A 20,893-nucleotide genomic window follows, 5' to 3' on the forward strand; every position below is an offset into this window, starting at 1 on the left:
ACGATGATTCACCGTATGGTGAACAACCACCATACTCATCACTCTCAACATTATTGGCATTTGCAATTTATATGCCTCAAATGGCTATAGGGAAAGAGCTCAGTTATGGGCATGGCTCTCTGAAAATTTACCTACAGCTAGATGGATATTTGTAGGAGATTTTAACATGACTGAGTACCCCGAAGACAAATGTGGTAGTTTGAGGCATAGCTAGAAAGGCAATGACTTCTTCCTTTGGTCTAGTTTTAACAGAAACTCTAAGTTGTTTGATCCTTGTTGGTAAACAGATTTGTCACTGTAAAAATTGCCCAACGGAGTGTACGTGGCAAACCGTTCACAACAGTTGGATAGACCCTTGGTATGCAGCCTTCCTCTGCATTTAGAGGGGCAGCTCCCTTGTATGATATAATTTTAAAGTTTTTAAATAAAAATGAAATCAAACTTTAAAAGATGAGAAAGCTCATGATGATGAATGCACCACACGACTTCACAGCTTTCTTGAATTAACATAAACCGCTAATAACAACAATCAAGATCTATGCTTGAGAACTATTACTAGCACAATGCTGATCCGAAGGTTCATAAACATCTGCACAATACTGTGAGAATGCTCATTACAAAGAGAATCAACATTTCTAACAATTTAGATTCAGAAGAAGAGAACTCAAATTGCATGTTCTTTTATTTTCTTGCACCAAGCACCTAAGAGGAATTTTTGTTTACAAAGAGAAAATTTGTACATACTTTCCAAATATCATCTTCTGATCAAAATTTTAGCATAGTGTTTCCTTTTCCTAAAATCCCAAAAAGTCTCTTTACAAAGCCAAAAAGATCCCTTTTATAGAGATGGAGGTTAAGAACTACACTCTCGTGGTTAATAACTACTTCCAAAATACGTGTTTTGGGAGAGGTTAATTAACCTCAACAAAATTAACCAAGAATAATCAAATTCTTATCATATGGCCAAATGTGACAAAAATCACTATTTTCAAGCATGATGCTTTTGTAGTCAACACTTTGATGAAGAATAAAAAATGGGACTATGACAAACAATTTCTTCATCTAAACTTTGGTCATATATCCACCATTCTTCCAAACGGTGGCTCCTCCTGCAACTTTACAAATAGAATAAAGAGATGAACTTGATGTTTACGGCTACAACCAAGGTGGTGGTTTAGCATCCGCATCTTCATATTCTTCTGTCAAACAATTCTTGTGTCACCCTTTGCACATTGTCTTTGCAGAACAAGATCTCCATTTGACACATACTGAAGATTTTAAACTATATTGACAATTTGTCAAACGGTTTGCAAAACTCCCCATGCTTTTGCTTCTTTTCTCTGGTCTTCATCATAGTTGTCTCTCCTTTGCGGGGTTACAGAAGCTCCATTTTTTTTAATAGGAGTTCTAGACACTCCTGGCATCCATAGCCTGCTGCATAATGAAGGGCCATATTATATATTTTTTATCAAGTGCATCAACAACTACCCCAGCTTGTATAAGTACTTCGGCGCATTTCACATCTCCATAACCACAAGCAAAGTGCATTGCTGAAAAATACTACTCAACAGCCAGCTGCGGGATTCCTTTTTGACCCGATCCACGCACACTGTGTTGCAATTGCTTTGACATTTGATTGAATGATGGGTCTTTGGTTATTTGATCTGCCAATTCTTTTATACTTGGATCATTGAGCAGGCTTGACAATGTAGAGAAATCAAATGGATTTGGAATTCCCGTGTTTGCATTTGAGCTTTCAAAAGCTGTTGTGTGCATTTACGTAGACATTTTGGCAAATAGTTTGAGTGCTTTGTCTATGTTCCTATGCTCTAGGTTAGTCGGCTGTCCAAATAACACTCAGTAAAATAGCTAACATGCCACTTTGCTTACTCTATCCTTTGCCATTTTGAATGCTTTGGGCTGCAAATGTTATGTTCATCAATCACAATGTTTTATGAATCTCATAACTGTCAATGAAAATATGAGAGAAAATAGGTAGCTCACGAGTCTCCACCAATATCAACTTCGAACTCAGCATTTTGTTAAATAGTTTGCACACTTTGTCAATGGTTGCCACCAATGTGATTGTGTTGGAAAAGAAAGGCAAGCCACGGCTGGGATTATAAATCTTCCTCTAAAGAGCTCATGTACTTCAATATGTATATTCCTTCTAATCGCGTGTGGTCACATACAAAGAAACATAAATAATTTGCTACATCCTTCTCTGTTCTGAATACTTTGGCCTTGACCATGTGGGCTATCACATTGGTGTTGAAAGCCGTTACTAGCTTCTTTACCTCTTTACTTCAATCCAAGACTCAAAAAGCACGTGCTTGAATGCTCATACCTTGTTCTATATCTCCAATTTGGTGCAGGCAGCAAGGATGCCAATGTAACTTTTCATATGTCTCGTCTTAGCTCTCATACTATTACGAAGTAATTGGTAAAAAATACTTGCTTGTTATTAACAGAAAGGTCTCCTCATAATCAATGCCCTGACGTTGAGAAAAGCCCTTCGCCACTAAACGAGCTTTGTACTTATCCAAAGTACCATCTGATTTGTATTTGATTTTGTAGATCCATTTGCAGCCAATGGGTTTCTTCCTTGGTGGAAGATTAGAAGGACCCAAGTGTTGTTCTTCAGCAGGCTTTGGTGTTCAAATGTCATGGCTTGTTCCCACTCTGGAATTCTTTTAGCCTCAGAATATGTTTGAGGTTCAAACACACTGTGAATGTTGGCCATAAGAGCAAAGTTAACAGAATCTATAGTTTTGCTCTTTTTCCGAGCAGTTCTCCCATCAATGAGCTCATCATCATGAAGATCAGCAAGTGTCTTAGCCCACTACTTAGGCCGGATAGGAGAATGACCAACAATATGACTAGGAGATGCTTGATCAGTAGGATCGTCATCAGAAGAAGCTGGATCAAACTCAGGTGAAGCATCTACAAAGCGAGGTGATCTTGCAAGAGAAGCCAGAGGTGTCTGTACAGGTATCACTGGAATAACTGGAGCTGCAGGAGCTACTGAAGCCCTCCCATTAGGTGGACCTAATCGAAGCCGAACTCCCAAATCATGAGCCTGCTAGGCTGGTCTGCTGGATTAGGAATAAGAGAAACAGGCATGAATGGTCTTTTCTGCTCATTAAAGACTACATCATGACTATATATGAGACGAGATGTCTCAACATCAATTAGGCGGTAGGCTTTGTGAAGACTGCTATATCCAGTAAGCATTAGTTTCTGATTCTTGGCATCCAACTTGGTGCATGAAGCATCAGGGATCCAAACAAAAGCAAGAGAGCCAAAAATTTTCAAGTGACTGATTCTGGGCTTGTGACCTGACCAAGCCTCTTCTGGAGTTTTATCTTTGACCACCACTGTGGGTGATCGGTTCAATAGATAAACTACAGTGTTAACTGCTTTTGCCCAAAACTGCTTCGGAACATGTCTGTGTTTGAGCATGGAACGAGCTATCTTGGTGATTGTCTTGTTTCGACATTCAACTACACTGTTCTTTTGTGGCGTGTGCGGTGTGGTGAACTGGCATTGGATGCCATGTGTATCCAAGAAGTTGGAGAAAGCATTAGAACAAAATTCTCCCCCATTGTCTGATCTAAGAGTAATAATAGATTTCCTAGACTCTTTTTCAACTAAGGGTTTAAACTTCTGAAATATAGTAAATGCATCTGATTTCTTTTTAAGGAAATACACCCACATTTTTCTACTGAAATCATCTACAAACAACAGAAAATACCTGTACCCAAGAATAGAAGAAGTGGCCATAGGGCCGTAGATATCAGCATGAACAAGCTGAAGTACCTGAGAAGCTCGCCAAGAATCGCCACTGGGGAAAGGTGTGCGATGTTGCTTCCTAGCTTGACATGCGTAACAAACTCCAAGGTGTTGAGTTTGAATCTCCGACAAACCAAGAACAAGCTCATCCCGAGCAAGCTGTGAGAGATAATGCACATTTAAGTGCCCATATTGTTGATGCCAAAGGGTGCTGACAGAAGATTTCCGAGCAGCCATAGCTAAGTCCTGAGAATCACCAGAATCAGTAAGTCTGAAAAGACCATGATCCTCAAGACCTACTGCAACAGTAGACTTAGTCGCCCGATCAGTGATGGTGCACTGATGTGAGCTGAAGGTGACTGCCAAGTGTGGAGAATGTCGCAACAACTGACTGACTGAGAGTAGATTTAGTTGCATCCCTGGAACGTAGTACACATCAAGGAATATGAGATTCCTCCCAACAGATTGAATCTGAATGTTGCTTTTATCGACAATCGTGTACTCTTCTCCGCCACAAAAAATAATAGAATTTGAACAAGGCTGGTAGTCAGTAAACCAATCTCTACAGGGAGTGAAATGTCGAGAGGCACCTGAATCAATGTACCAGGCAGACGACTTCACATGATCTGCAGGTCTTTTAGTCATGAAGGTGTAAAAGACAGATTTTGCCTACTCAGTGTGCTTTGCACTGTTTGCTTTGGGTTGTGAACTTGATTGCTTAGACTGGGCAGCTAAGCGTTTTCGACATTCAACCTTCATGTGACCATACTTGTGGCAATAGTTGCATTGAATGTTCTTTCTGGTACCATCGGATGCTAGAGCAGAAGACTTCTGCTGAGATGGTTGCTAAAACTTGCACTTATCCTTCTGAAAGCATTTCGCAGCAAAGGCTTGCTCAGTGGAGGTGGAACTGGAGCTACTACCGAATTGTTGTTTCCACCGATCTTGCTGAAGCAGTAGGGTGCAGAGATCAGTGAACTTCAGATCAACACCAGTAGATGTGATGTTGAGAGTCTCGATAAAATGTTCATAGGATTTTGATAAACCTCGAAAGTTATTACCACAATATCCGCTTCCTCCATCTCGCAACCGATGGCAAGTAGCTGATCACAGATTTTTTGAATTCGATTTAGGTGTGCCTAGAGTGTGGTGCGCTCATCCATGACAATAGAAAATAGAGTATTTTTCAAAAGGAAGGCTTTGCTCTTGTCGGAAGTCTCATGAAGACCTTTCAGATGTGTCTAGATTTCAGCAACTGTCTTGCCAGATGGAATCTGAGAAAGCTGATCATCAGCTACAGATAACTTGAAAAGCATCATAGCCTCTCGATTATTCGAATCCCATGTATCTTGATCAGGACCTGAAGAAGTCGGACGCTTTGTAACACCCATAACAAGTTGATCGGTGTTCTGATATTCAAAGATTGCGATGATGCGTTGCTTCTAGGTTCCATAATTGCGACCATTGAATTTGGAATTATGCTCGAGTAAAATATTCGTCAAAGATGCCATGACACCTTTTTCAATGAAAAATTGTGAAAATCTGTGAAGGCACGTTCTTCGAGGCAAAAATACGGAAGACCCAAAAGAATCAGAGAGTGACCCAGAAGAGAGGAGAGCTTGAAAAACCCAAAAAGAATATGCTGTCGTTTTTTGGATCCGCTGGCTCAAAAATTGAGGCACCCAAAAAAATGGATGACAACTTAGTTGAGCTCTTGAAAAACCCACCAAAAATCTGAAACAAAAGTTTTTTTTGACCCCAAAAATTAGGGTTTCGAGCCAAAAAACCAATTGGCAGATATGAAGGTCAAAGCAATAGAAAAATGGTGTTTGCAAGTCTGAAAATGACGATTTTGATCAGAATAGGGGCGTTTTTGTCTGAGACAGCATAGGCAAGGAGATTTTAGCCAAAAAAACTGTGATTTCACCCTCAAAAACGCTGTTCCATGACTGCAGAAAAAACAGATGCCAAAATTGAAACCCTAGCTTGCGATTTTTCAGATGAGGATCTGAGTTGCAGAAAAAAAACCTCTAGATCTGCGATTTTCAGCAGACATTTCTTCTAAGAAACCCCTAAAAAAAAAAGGTGAACACCCGAATTCTTCACAAAAACAAAAACCCTAGCTTGAGTTTTAGTCAGATTTGAATTTTTCCAAGCAGAAAAACCTAGGCGGGTTTTTGAGAAATTTGACTAAATTTTTTTGAAAAAAATTAAACAAATAATTTCTAGGAGAAATTATAAATTTTTCCAAAAAATTTGAAGTATTAGCTCTGATACCATATTACGAAGTAATTGGTAAAAAATACTTGCTTCTTATTAACAAAGACCGAGAGGTCAATTTATACAAAAGAATAAAGCGATATTTCCTTAGGAAACTATAAAAAAGAATAGAAATATTCTATAAAGCTAAAAAGGCGAAAGCTAACTAAAGCTAACTGTATATTTACAATAGATAACCATTAATTAATAATAGACGACTTATCTATTATTGTAATACATACGTGCATGGATTATAAGAAACACTAGTAAAATCTTTAAAAACCGCAGGCTCCTTCATTAATTCAATTTTCTTGGCACACGGCTCCATTCCCTTTTTGCAAATGGGGTTCTTCTTCCTCTTTGAAAGCTGAACCTTCTTCTCATTTTGTTTTATCAGTCTCTTTGTCCATTCTCAAGACCCGATTATTACAATCAGTTGTGCATTCTTGATAAATCTGCATTGAAGTTACGGATTGGGGAAAAGAAGGAAGCTGCAGGTAAGTAGATTAATTTATTAGAAATATAAATCAATCCATTGCTGATTAATGCCATTGAATGGAGCACCAAATGAAAAATTGAATTGGTTCATAGTGATTCACTTTTCAATTCTCATCCTTTATTAACTTGATCAGGGAGGTTAATTAACCACCTTCAAAATACGTAATTTGGAGCTTAACCTTAACTTTTGAGACATGAAATTAAGGTTAATGATGGGGGAGAAAATACGTGTTTTGACCCGCAAACTTTAACCTCTTTTTAGAAGGTTAATTTTGCAAGCTTATCTTAACCTTTTTTTAAAAAGAGAGGTTAATGGTTAAGCTTTCAAAATGAAATATGCGTTTTGACACTTAATCTTAACCTTTTGAGAGGTTAATGGTTAATGATGCAATTGAAAATACGTATTTTTGGTTCCTTCATTAACCTGCAACAATTTTTGACTTGGAAGCCGGATTTCAAAAATTCGAAGTGCTGGATGGAGCTGGTGATTAGCCGGAGGATTTGAAATCATGAGACTGCCAAGAATTGGATAATTCTTCAAACACTTTAAAATTTGAATTTTTATGGCCTGCACATTTTGATTGAAAATTTTGAAATTTGGGTATGATAAATACTAGGGAAACAATCCTCTAGCAATGAGAAAGGAAGATTTCAATTGTAATTGTTTCACATGGTGCAGTTATCAATTGAGAAGGAATAGGGTCTATTGCAGATTTGACAAAATGTATGCAGATAATTCCTTTTTGTCCTTCTCATCAACCTGTGGTTTGACTCCTATTGAAGTTCAAGCCGTTAACATGTCTAATAATTATCCAATTTCAGCTTCCCTGTCTTAAGTTTGATGGTAATTCATCGGGTCCTCAAAGTAGATAAAGAGGCACTTTCAAAATTAATGTTTCATTGCTCAAGGATAGTGATAACGTAGGGGCTATTAAAAGTTGTCGCTCTACTGACTCAATTAAGGAATAAGAATGTTAGGCCTGTTGAAATGTGGCAACACTGCACAAATGCTTGGAGGAAAGTTTCCAAACAATAGGAGAAAAGGAGGACAAATCTAGACATTTAGAGGAAATATTTCTGCAAAACAAACTTACCGACATTGAACTTACTCTACAGAAGCAAGGTACCTAAGATGTGCTGGAAAAAATGTCGTCCACCACCAAAAATGACCTGAGAAAAATTCAAAATTACCAGATAAAAGGGTAGAAGATTAGAGCCAGATTGAATTCGATTAAGGGGACAAGAGTTCAAAATATTTCTTTAATATAATTCAAGCTAAATAGAATAGGGAGCTTATTGAGGAAATTCAAGTAGATAATGGTAAGACTAAAGACAGTTCAATTATCCTGCAATCCTTTTTTGATTTCTGTCACAACTTATTTTTACTTAAGAATTTGAGGGGAGCAGGAAATCAGCCTTGGACAAATGTATAAATCTGATCCCAAAGAAAGTTCATATGGCTGATGCTAAAATTTTAGAGGCAGAGATAAACAAGGAGGAAATTGCTAAGGTAATTGGTGATGTGGCTAATGGGAAATCCCCAGGCATCAATGGCATCTTGATTGAATTCTACAAGGTTAATATTGATTGGATTTGTGAAATACTATTTGTGTTGTATCATGATGCGTTCAATAGTTGGTCTTTAGGGGTGCAAATTAGCAGAGGACTGATTAGCTTGTTACCAAAATTGATGATAAATCTCTTGTGAAAAACTGGAGGCCCATCACTCTACGAAATACAGCATATAAAATCATTGCAAAGGCATTAGCTAACATAATTGCACCAATAATGAACAGAATCATTTCTATAACACAAACATGATTCATAGAAGGCAGATATATTTCAGAAAACCTTATCACTAGTCGAGAGAGTATGCATTGTTGGACTTTGAGAAGGCATATGACAAATTTGAATGGCCATTTGTCCTTATGATGCTTAAGGCCTTTGGCTTTCCTGTTTACTTTTGCAAATGGATTGAAATTTTATTCAAAGATGCTTCTACTATTATAGATGTAAATGGTAATCACTTCCAACCAATTTACCTGGGTAGATCTATCAAACAAGGCTGCCTCATTTCTCCTGCATTATTTGTCATAGCTGCAGAAACTCTATTCTATATTTTAAAAGCTTTTGAACTAGTTCGCCCTATTTAACGGATCATTTTACCAAATAATGAAGAACTAATTAATGAGCAGTTTGCAAATGACGCTACTCTATTTCTTGAATTGGTTGAGTCTAACATTGACAACATGATGGACAGATTGCAATTTTTTGGCCTAGTCTCAGGTGCCAAAGTGGCCCCTCATAAATCTACTGTACTAGGCTGGGAAGATCAGGCTCTTCAGTGGCTGAATTCTAAGGGCTGGGTTTGGTCTGGGCCCCGAGCAAGAGTAAGATATTTAGGAATCCCCTTCTCAGTGGAACCCTACCTCAAAGAAATATGGAACTGTCTATTTTCCAAAATTGACCATAAACATAGAAAATGACGAAGTCATATGTTATCCCTAGCGGGCATAGTGCAAGTGGTCTAAAAGGTTTTCTCATCTCATGCCATTTATTTCTCCTCAGCATGGTTCTTTGATAATTATCAGTTTAATGTATTGGAAAGGATTTTGAGGGAATTTCTATGGTCTAATGGCATGGGTTTAAAAAGTAGACATTGTGTCAGCTTGAAATTGTGCTGTACTCCTAAGAACCCTGAGGGATTGGGTCATAGGGACCTTAAAATTCAGGGCCTTGAATTGGAGCTAAGTGGATCATCAGAGCCTTGGATGGCAATGAACCTTGGAAAGTACTAATCAGACAGAATAGTTTGCGAGCTTCTATCAAGAAAAATAAACACTGGAAATATGTTCCTATGTTAGACTTAGTTCTAGGAGATTTTGAAATCAAAATTGGAGGTTTCCCTATTCTTAAGTCACTATGGAGGGCATGGTGCTTTGTGAGGAAATATCTTGTTTGTAAAGAGGCTATCGGCACTTCCTGTGCTTATGTTGTCTTGGATAGATCCCTATGGTGGGGTGTCTCACTAAATTTTAAACCTCTTGCCATTACCCTATGCTGATCCGGTAAAGCATGGAATGCTTCTGGATTCTCATTGGTTAGGGATATCCTGATTCACAATTGTTTAGGATCTTGGGAGGAGCTGTGTCTCCAGTATGATTTTCTAGTTTCTTAGAAACAAAAGCATACACACTGAACACCAAAACAATTAATACTTTCTTCCCTGGAAAGGTAATGGACAACCAATCTTTTTTCCAAAACTTAAGGTGGAACTATGATATCAAATTTAATGAGATCTCTACCAAACAGATTTATAACTTGGATGAAGCATGAAGATGAAATTATCTTAGCAATTAACTAGAGATGGGGCCTTAACTGGCCAACTGCTGTATGGCAATTATTCCTTGATAACTTTTGGCATTCATGTGTTGAACCAAAGAAGCTCTCTATTAGATGGATTTTTACTTTGAAAAAACTTGCTATTGGGACTGTGATTACTGATGTCGGGCTGCCACCTGTTGTCTGTCCAATGTGTAATTGCCTTGAAATTATTGATCATGTGTTCTTTGAATGTGCTTTTGCTAATTATGTCTGGGCCTTGTTTTTTGGTAGTCTTAATGTCTAAGTTAACGTATTTGCTCACCCATAGTGTTATATCCCAAATTTTGCCTTAAAATTTTAAACTTTTTTTTAAAAATTTAAAAAGAGGGGTAAACGCTTTGACCTGGAGCTATGAACTAGTGAGGCCACAAATGGGGGACCTCATCCCCATGAGATTTGAACCTTGATGGCAAGGATAACAACACGACAACTTAACCATCACAACATGCCACTATTGGCACCCTAAAATTTTAAACTGATTATAGCCGTTGAACCAAATTATTTCTTTATATTCGTGTGAAATTGAATTAGTTAATTATAGCCGTTGTTATAAGTTGTAACATGTGAAAATGAGTTGGTTAACTATAGCCTTTGTTCATTACTTCATTATCATGTGAAATTGAATTAGTTAATTATAGCCATTGTTATAACACGTGAAAATGAGTTAGTTAATTATAGCCGTTGTTCATTTCTTCTTGATCAAGTGAAATTGAATTAGTTAATTATAGTCATTATATCGATTTAATTATCATATGAAAATGAGTTAATTATAGCCGTTGTATCAATCTATTCATGATCATGTGAAATTGAGTTAGTTAAATTATAGACGTACATATATGATGAGCATGTAAAATTAGTTATTCTGACATTGATGAAATCCCTAACGGTTACTTAATGATTTTGAATTAGCAATTTATAAATCTTGAATTGATGTCTTGGCGAGAATGTTGTTTTGAATGTTTACAGGATGAAGACTAAAGAGAGAGGGGAAGCATTGCGAAACGGGGTCATAGGAAAGGCATGGTCAAATGGTTAAGTCATCAGAATCGACAGGTTTGACCCAGAACTATCTTGGCAAGGTTACTAAGACTTGGCAACATATTTCATGGTGGAACCGCATGAGCTATAATATGGAATATTATAATAAAACAATGTAAAATAAACATAAATTCTTACCTTTAAGAATTATCAAATATTAATATTATTTAATTATTATCTTACATTCTCAAATATTGTCATATGTAAATAATAATAAAATGACGCCATTACATTAAAAATATTAATCCAATGATGCCACCTTATCATTACGTACATATAAGCATAGTTGAGAGAATAAAACAATAATAAATAATATTCTTTTTAAAAAAACCTTTCATCTTCTTTCTTTCTCACTATTCCCTCTTTTTTTTTCTAGCCGTTTTGAAAGACTTTCGAATTGAATCTTGTAACTGTAGGAAGCTGTAGAGTCAGGCTCTTTTTATATTATAGAAAATCATAAATCGTCTATGGCATTCTGAATTACCCTTAGTATTCAAGCCTTGCTGGTTATTCATTCTGTCCCAATTCGAATCAAATCCACCTTATCGCAGGTCACAGAGCCGGACTAGCAGATTTCTTCAAGCACAAGATTACCTTTAGTCATTTCATGGTGGAGTCACATAAGACTTCTGATCTATATTTTTTTTGGAAATCGAATTTGTTTCTTAATCCATCTGTTCTAGTTATAACCTCATGGCATGTGATAAAATGATACCGTTTAATGCATAAGTCCGCTGTATTTCCTATGCAAGTTTGTCGTTTCCTTAGAAACAATATGGCGGTGATTAATGTATAAAGCATGTCGTCCTTCTTGTGAAAGTCTATCATATGCCTTAACAAGTTTGTCATTTCCATAGAAACATATAACTGTGATTAGTGTATAAAGCATGTCGTCTTTCTTATTCCTTATTAAGTTTGTCAAGTCTGTCGACTGTCATTCATGATATTACTGCAATGATATACACTCAGGTCTGAGTTCTCTTTTATATATCTGAATATGTTAAAATTTCTCTGAATAATTTAAGAAAGTTATCATCTCAGATGAAATCAATTACATCCTGATATAAGTATAAATAATTGAGAATGAAATATTGAATCCAGAACACCAAGGAATTCAACAGGCGAAAATGCCAGAAATATGGTGAAGGTGTGAAGTATCACAGTGAATTTAATCTGATAGCACTTGGGAATCATTGGCTTGATGGCCTGAAAAAGGTGAGGAGGTGCGAAGGATCTGCAAAAACAAGAATGTCATCAGAATAAGATAATAACATGATAAATGAAAACATTAGCTCATGCATGTTCCTCTCATGAAGTAAGTTGTCAAGCCGAGTGGTGGAGATTGGGTTTGTTAACCCACATTTTGAAATCCTTGGCCAGGGTGGAATTAGGTAGATTTGTCAGAACAAGTGATCTTTGTTGATTGTCCGGACGCTTTAGTTATTTTGTCAAATAACTGTTGGGGCTTCAACCCACCTGGATACTCTGATGGCTAGATTAATGAGAATCCCAAGCCCAACCTCGGGGTAGGAAGGGCCGTTCTATCAAATTAGAATAAGTGGGGATAAGTAATGGTCCGCGGTTGGGAGGTTAAGTCTATGTCAATGCTTCTCCTCTCACCAAAGCCAGGGCTTGGACAACCAATAAAAGAAGCTTCACAAAATAATCTGTATGTTCTTTTAACCTTTGTATGTTTAGTTATTTTATTTCAAGATGAAAGTCATGTACTTTATAAATAGCTTTTACGTCAAGGTAGTTAAATGAATACATCTGATATTTACTTTCAGCTGATTATGTTAGTTAAATGTTAACATCTCATTTTGTATTCTTGGTAATTCAGCTTTGTAAATAGATCTTATTTTCAGTTTAAACAGTTGATGGAAATCCTAATCATGTGATATAGGAAATCAGCTTAATTCAAGATTAAAACTTGACTAGGAAATCCATATGTTACACAGACAAAATCAGAAGTTGATTTGCCATAAATTTGAATTCAGTTTGAAGTCGTGTCAAATTCACTGTTTGACCGGAAAAGTCACTGCAAATTTGACAAAAGGGAGCCTGGTCAAATTTAGGATTAATTTAAACAAAGTTGGTTTTATGCAATCGAACGGTGACGTTGATTGAATGAAGATATTGTTTATTTAAAACATTGAAAGAATACAAACCTAAATGATTTTCGAGCCACAAAGGAAATGAAGGTGTGGTGTGTTTTGTAGAGAACAATGACAACAAAAATATTACCTGTCCATCAGGCTTGCAGTAGGTATTGGGCTTTATAAAATGGCTTGAGTCCTGCCTGGATGAATGTTTTGAAAAGTTTTATGTCTTCTGTGTAAGCTTCTTGCTTCCCTGTCAGCTTGATAAAGTTTGTATTTATTATACATAGAAGGAATTTTTTCGTCTCCAAGGAAAAAGTATAATCTCTTTGTTTTAAAACTTAAATAATAAAATAATAAAACAACGATTGGAGTTAAATATAGGTATAATAAATTTTAATTAAATAATTAATAGGTAAGATATAATTAAAGTATATCTATTATATTTATACATATCAAATAATCAGGTCCTCGCTTTCAAAATAAATGCCTACAGTGTAATTATGCAGATGCCGTTCTTTGAAAATAATTCTTGGACTAGTATGACTTCTTCAAGTTGCTTTCCAACTACATTAAGTTTCTCCCCACCTGTAGGTGTAGTCGAATATTTTTTCATTGATGTCAAAGGTTGATGACCAAGGTCGTATAATTTTTGGAGGAGTGTTTAAAGAAATAGAGAACTAGAATGAAATGCTTATCAAGCTATTTATTATTCATCAAATTGTCATCGACTGCTTGGTTAGCTGCTCAGGCCGGTTGCTTGTCTACTTCACCTTTCTTTGTGTTAAGTTGGATTGACGTGTTGCCATGTGTACTCAAAAGTTTCTATTTGAATAGTGCAATCTAATAATAGCAAGTTAGTGACTTCTATGGTATTCTTTTGATATGGAAGCCAAATTAAATGAGCATTCACACCATTTCTGGACGGTTTTAGTTTTGGCAGCTGCAAACATTATTAAATAGGTAGTGACGGCTTTCAGACTTGTGTGGCACCTTGTAGTAGTGCAATTAATTAATGGATCCTTCAATGAGTTTTTTCAGTAGGAGTTTTTCTTGATATAATCAAGCATGTAATGAATGGAAAAGTTTTGCGTTGAGTAATTATGGAGCCACTTTTTAAAGTATATTTACTTAAGCTTTTTCTTGGGGTCAGAGCATATGAAATCAATGCATGGTTTTGTGAATGGAGTGTTAATTATCCTTGCCAGGAGTGGCCAGTATTATTCTTGAGATGTGTAGCATTTTTTATAGGTTGTAGGTTAAGGAGTCAAAGATGCATGTTGATGAGAGTTGAGTGATGGAGTTGGTGTGTTTTGAAAACTGTTGAGCATAATGGAGCCATTTTATTTCTGAAAGTGTTGATGATGGTTTTTGACTGTGCATCGATATATGTATTATTGTTGGGCCATGTTGTCTTTGACTGGTGTATCGATGACCATATATGCTATGATTGGATTGGTGTGATTAATAGGTTGAGCTGCATTTTGAGTAAAGGATAAGGAGTATTTGACCAAGTCAATTTATTATGGAGTCCACTATGCATGATAAGGAAATGTTATTTGAAGTCGAGAAGTTTAGAGTTGAGTATGACACTGAAATTGTATATATGTGGTCTTTAAAGGATGTTTTAGTGGGTGAAGTGGATGTATATTGTATCTCTGGAATGGCCGTGGGCAGAGTTTGGAGGATTATAAGAATTCATATGTATCAGAGCTGATGTTATTTATTTTTGTAGTGTGGAGTCTATTTTGAAAAATGTTGTTTTGCATTTGAGTTGGTGCTCAAACCAAAGGTGGTGCTTCAGCTGAATGAAATTAGTGCTTTCATTTAGCTGGTGCTCACTATTGTAATCTTGGTTAGTGTCCATTTTGTTGATGAAAGCTATTGATATTTAATGTTTTTTTACTTGAAAGGGTTTCCTTGTGAAATTGGTCTCCTCTGTTGATGTTTGCTCTCTCTAAGTCTATTCTAATTCTCTATATTGAGTAGTTTAATGTGATAAAGAGTCCAAAATACTGATTCAAATGATGAAGATCAAGGGGCTCTTGAAGACTATTAAATAACGAAGGATTGCCATCCTTGATTATGTTGGTCTAGGTGGAAAGACTGTGATAGGTGAACTGTGATGCTATAAGTGCCATGTCTATCTTTGGAGCAAATGCATATCCTACACTGAAGATTTGGCAGAGAAATTGTTGTTTTATCAGGATTGCTTCAATATATGTTTTCCAAGAGCAGCAATCTCTCTCTTATATTGTGGAAAACACATGGAGAGACATGTCCCTTCATATGACATGTCTATTAATTATTATTTAATTTATATAACAATCAATTATTTAACTATTATCTATATATATCTATATATAGATGTATTCTCTCTCTCTCTCTCTCTCTCACACACACACACACACACGCATGCACGCGCGCAAAGAAATTGTTGTTTTATTAGGATCGCTGCAAATGTATTAACATTGCCTCTTCGGTATATGTTTTCCAAGAGCAGCAATCTCTCTCTTATATTGTGGAAAACACATGGAGAGACATGTTCCTTCATATGACATGTCTGTTCATTATTATTTAATTAATATAACAATCAATTATTTAACTATTATCTCTCTCTCTCTCTCACTCACACACACACACACACATCTATCTTTGATCAGAAGATATCTACCATTTTGATATCACATTTGATATCATGAGTATTGGCCTCTAGACTATCAACATATTATATTCACCAAATACTCTCAACTATTGGCTTGTAGAATATCAACATATGATATTCACCAAGTACTCAATAAGGTAATGGCCTGCAGAATATCAACTTATGATATTGACCAATACCTATCATATATCTATACAAACAACTCATAGACCATCAAGTGAATGACCTCTAACACTTAGTTGTTGATTTGCAAGATATAATTTATCATGATTTGTTTCAACATTTACATAAAATACATATCATGATTTAAGTAATTGGAAGATCGTCACTTTCCTATAAATTTGGTAAATACAAGTGATAATCATTTGGAAGTCATCACTTTCTCGTGACGTACATAGGGGGTAGGCCCATTAAATTATGCAATCATACGAATGACACCAAAAGTTTACATGAAGTCAAAACTCCCTTTGATTCTGATATGATTAGGATTTTCAAAAAAATCAATTGAAACATATCCTCTATCCGCTCCTTTTGATAGATGTGTCAGAATCCCTTTGAATCTAATATAAGTCATCCTTTTCCTGCAAGGTAATTCTCGAAGAGAAAAGAAAGATCAAGGCAAATAGGTCTTATAGTATGTAAATAAGAGGAAGACTAATATAATACTCGAATAAAAAATAATATTGCATGATAATATAAGATCATTCCAATATAATATAGATAAATGTCTAATTTAAATATATGCTTTGAACATATAAGCATATATTCCATCTTCTATATATATATACACTTAAATCTATATTTTCAACATATTATTTCCTCGTTAATGCTACATATAAAAATCTAAGGTGACCAATTTCACTTATATTCGTAACAAATTGTTTAGGAAATATATTTTATTTTATATACATATATAAGCACCATATTTTCAGTTATACTATCTCATATAATATAACTACAAAATAATTATTAATGATGACACATATTAATGTGCCACTCTTAATGCCTTATAATAATAATAATATAAGGAAATTAATATGAGTTATGTACTTACCTCAAAGTGATCGGTGCCTTTTGCACCCGTCAATCCTTATGCCCTATATAAGTCAAATGATTGTACACAAATAGACTTTGTACCTTTCAAATGTCTCTTTATCTATATTCTTCTTATCTCTTTCTTATGAAGAGTAAAATTCCTATTTGATATCCATCATAAATGCTAATATATTCTTTGGTACCATTCTATATTTAGTGATGTTAATGATTTATCCAAACAATATCTATGCTAGCTGTTGGTGATAAGTATCTTCCCATTGGTATTACCCATTATTACCGGTTTCTCTATCATTATTGATAATTGGAAATGTATCCATAACTATCCTGTATTGTTCACATTAATTCATCAGTTTCCAATTAAGGGTATTGTGGTTCCTATTCTCAACCCCGATACTAATATTTAAGTGTCTCCATTGCACGTAATTTGTATAGAGGACTGCTCGTATTCTCTCCCTATGCGGCAATACTAATTCATGAGCAGTTAACTCCCAGGCATCAACAAGATACGCATCTTGTACAAGGGAAATGTAATGGGCACCCCTGAATGTCCCAAAAATTAAACCAAATTGCTGAAAGGAATTATGTCAAACAGTTTGCATTCAACCTCTTATTTCTCCGTTTAACGTTTTAAACCCCTTATAACTCCAAAAATCAAACTTTTATTTGTTTGTTGTGTTTGTGCATGGAATTGGTATCATACAACATAAACAAGAAAGAAACTACAATAATATGCAAAGTGGAAATGAACTACAGCCAAATAAATGTTATTTTCAGAATTCATAAAACCAAATACATGGCAGAGTTATCAACTCACTAATTACTTCAGCATTATTGACATAATACTCCAGCCCATGCTTTCGAACTTGCTGCTACAGTACTTTGTCCTTCAATCAGTCCACTACCTTCGTAATATCATTCTCTCAAAGCAGCATAAGCGTCGGACAAGTAGTGAAGAAGATATGAGCAAAATACCAAATCCGCCTGTAGCTGGAAATGCAACTAAACTGCCTGATAATGAAGCCGATAACAAAGAATTCCAAAGGCCAAACCCCAAGGGAATGACGTCTAGAATGTTACAAGAAAGGATAAACGTCCTCAAATGCCAAGAATGGAGCTGCAACTCACACACCAATTTCTTCTCATATTCAACCTAGCTAATGAAGCCACAAATGCTTCCTTTTATTCTATTTCCAAGGGTCCGCTCAACTCATATGGGCAATGTGGGATAAAAGATGCGTAGTTTATAAAACATATATTAAAATACCCCTTATGTCTCCCTTGGGTACACATCCTCATAAAATAAATATTAAAGTAACACTTTGATATTTTACAATTAAATTAGACGTTACTTTAATAAAACTTCAGGCATTAAAATGTATTAGCAATCGGACTCCGAATAATGCGAGTGATAGCTCATCGGAAAGCTCTCACCGAGGAGTATCATATCCAATCACCAAAATTGACCTGCACTGTGTCCTGCCGACTTACTAAAAATAGTAAGTATGCCTGAAACTGAGTAAATCAACTTCGTTTTGGCCCAAACTGGAAATGACTAGGCCAAAACACTCCAAGATCCCATTAAACCCTTCGTTAGCTCTCGGGACCATGTAGAACAAGGCTAATGCACACACACTTGGTCAACTGCTAAAATGGGGACATTACAGTCCGCCCCCCTTGAAATTGCTTGTCCTCAAGCAATCTCAGTCCAGCCTGTTGAATAACCTGCTCACTCTCCCATGTAGAATCTTCCTCCGGCAGGTCTCTCCATCTGACCAAATACTCCTTCACTATCCTGTTTCTAAGCTTCCTCTCTCTGGTGTCTAGAATAGCCTCGGGTACTAACACAAGCTTCCCCTCCTCATCCAAAGGGGGTAAATCTACAGAAGGCACTACATTCGGACCAATGGCTTTCTTAAGCCTAGACACATGAAACACATTGTGCACTCGATTGCCCTCTGGAAGCTCAAGCTCATAGGCGACTTTGCCCACTTTGCGAATCACCCTGTAGGGACCATAAAATCTAGGTTTCAACTTTTCAGCTCCGCTCTTCTTGAGTGATGACTGTCTATATGGTTGTAGCCTCAAGTAAACCATATCCCCTACCTCGAAGCTACGCTCTATTCGGTGCTGATCAGCATACAATTTCTGTTGATTCTGAGCCTGTTGTATATTCTCTTTGAGCACTTTCAGGATGTCCTGACTATCCTGCAATAAGTTTTTTGCTTTGGGCACTCTACTGTCCCCCAAAACTAAATCCATGAAGCTAGGTGCTTCATAACCATAGAGTGCCATGAAAGGAGTCATCTTGATGGACATATGATAAGTGGTGTTATAACAATACTCTCCCATATGCAACCATCTGATCCAAGCCTTTTGTTGTGCAGTTACATAGTTCTTCAAATATCCCTCCACCCATTTATTCACAATCTCTGTTTGCCCATCTGTTTGTGGATGATAACTAGTGCTAGGTGTAAGATCTGTACCACACAACCTAAACAACTCTTGCCAAAAAACACTCATAAACTCATTATCTCGGTCGCTGACAATGAATCTGGGCAGCCCATTTAACTTGAATATCTCTCTAAAGAAAAGATCTGCCACCTGTGCTGCTGTGTAAGTGGACGGAATAGCAAAGAAGTGAGAAAACTTCGTCAAGCGGTCCACCACCACATAGATGCAATCTCTTCCCTGCACTTGTGGTAAACCAATGATGAAGTCCATCGAATTACTTTCCCATTTCTATCAGGAATGGGCAAGGGCTGTAATAAACCTGCAGGAAATGTGTGCTCTCCCTTATTCTGTTGACAAACCACACACTCTCTGACATACCTCTGAACATCATCCTTGAGCCCTTTCCATGAAAACCGCTCTCGTATCTGCCTGTAGGTCTTGAAGACCCCCGGATGTCCAGCTGTGGGTGCATCATGAAATGCCTTCAGTATCGCCTCTCTCAAATGTGATGACGGAATCAAATAAACCCTGTCCTGAACTTTGATCAATCCATCTATCACCTCATAGTGATCATCTTGTATGGTACCTGAAATCAATCCAGAAGCCCAAGCATCTTCGACATACTCTACTATAATCCAATCTCTCCAATCTCCTGAAATCTCTACCAGAGCACATAAGTGAGGTCTCCGAGATAAGGCATCAGCCACCACATTTTTCTTACCTATGACAAACTCTATGTCAAAGTCATAAGCCTGCAATTTAGTCACCCATTTTTGTTGCCGGTCATTAAGATCACGTTGGCTCATGAAGTATTTAATACTGTTGTGATCAATCTTGATCACAAAACGTCCACCTACCAAATATGATCGAAATTTGGCCAATGCATGCATTATGGCCAACATCTCCCGGTCATAGACAGAATAACTCTTCTTAACTCCTCGGAGCTTCCTACTCTCGAATGCAATGGGATGCTTCTCCTGCATCAATACTGCTCCAATCCCATCACCTGATGCATCACAATGAAGCTCAAAAGGCTTCGTGAAATCCGGTAGAGCTAGAACTGGACATGAAGACATTACCTGCTTGAAATGCTCAAAACACCTCTGTGCTGCCCTTGGCCACACGAAGGCTCCTTTCCTGGTAAGATTTGTCAAGGGTGCAGCAATTTGTGAGAATCCCTTAACAAACCTCCTATAAAAACCACATAAACCAAAGAATCCCTTAAGCTGTGTAAGGTTTGTGGGAGTAGGCCACTCTACAATAGCTCTAATCTTTTCGGGATCAACCCAATGCTAATGATATGCCCAAGGTAAAGGAGCTCAGTCATGCCAAACTCACATTTAGATTCCTTGGCATACAATGACTCTCTCTCCAGAATAGATAACACCTCCTCCAAATGATGTAAGTGCTCCCAGGTCTTACTGAAGACCAAGATGTCATCAAAGAAGATCAAGACAAATCTCCTCAGCTGCTTCCTAAATACCTGGTTCATACAACTTTGAAATGTAGCAGGTGCATTGGTTAGACCAAATGGCATAACCATGAACTCAAAGTGACCATAGTGACATCAGAAGGCTGTTTTCTCAATGTTCATTGCTCTCATCCTGATATGATGGTATCCAGATCGCAAATCAATTTTGGTGAAGAAGCA

The 20,893-nt window shown here is 36.8% G+C and overlaps 1 protein-coding gene across 2 annotated transcripts in view; it reads left to right on the top strand.

Annotated features, from left to right (window-relative positions):
- LOC149544672 (uncharacterized) overlaps positions 1–20,893 on the top strand; it is a 58,355-nt gene that overhangs the window by 17,671 nt on the left and 19,791 nt on the right. The window contains exon 1 of one of the 2 annotated variants that reach the window (XM_089795236.1): positions 11,425–12,640. The exons of the other annotated variant lie outside the window; for it this stretch is intronic. The gene's annotated coding sequence lies outside the window, so the exon portion shown is untranslated. Of the gene's footprint in view, positions 1–11,424; positions 12,641–20,893 lie in introns of those variants that run through there. 2 annotated transcript variants of the gene reach the window in all.

This window comes from Cupressus sempervirens, chromosome 8 (genome assembly GCF_028749045.1).
Source record: "Cupressus sempervirens isolate cs-2001-9-10 chromosome 8, ASM2874904v1, whole genome shotgun sequence".
NCBI classification, from domain to species: domain Eukaryota; kingdom Viridiplantae; phylum Streptophyta; class Pinopsida; order Cupressales; family Cupressaceae; genus Cupressus; species Cupressus sempervirens.